Genomic DNA, 476 nt, shown 5'->3' with positions numbered 1-476 from the left:
TGTGTGAGTGCGCATAGTCTATTGAGCGCGGAGGAGGAGGAGGAGGAGGAGGAGGAGGAGATGGTGGTAGATTCGTGGGGCGGAATTTTCATGAGCTGCCGCGGTTGTCAGACGGCCCTTGTAGTCGGCTATATTAAGATAGATGTTCGATGATATCCCTCATTGTTCTGTCGCTTATATTGATGTTGCTGCGTTATCGCCCTATTGATCATGTGTCGCACATAATAGGACAGGCGCGCGCCCGCCTGCCTGCGCCTTTTTACAAAAGCGCCTGGGCCCCTCGTCATTTGTTCTAATAGGAGTGTGAGTCCCTCGGGGGGAGACAGATAAAGATATAGGGGAGGAAGAGGGAGAGAGGAGGCGAGTGATGTGCCTGGCTTGCATTAATAATTTTTGGACCAATTTTTGGCTGTGCGCAAAAAAAAAAAAAAGTAAGAAGAAGGGTGGGAATTAAAAGTGAAGAATTGCTGAATTAG

This window comes from Monopterus albus, unplaced genomic scaffold, assembly GCF_001952655.1.
Source record: "Monopterus albus unplaced genomic scaffold, M_albus_1.0 scaffold455.1, whole genome shotgun sequence".
In the NCBI taxonomy this organism is placed as follows: domain Eukaryota; kingdom Metazoa; phylum Chordata; class Actinopteri; order Synbranchiformes; family Synbranchidae; genus Monopterus; species Monopterus albus.
The sequence above is the reverse complement of the archived record's forward strand: the minus strand, read 5'-3'. Positions refer to the sequence as shown.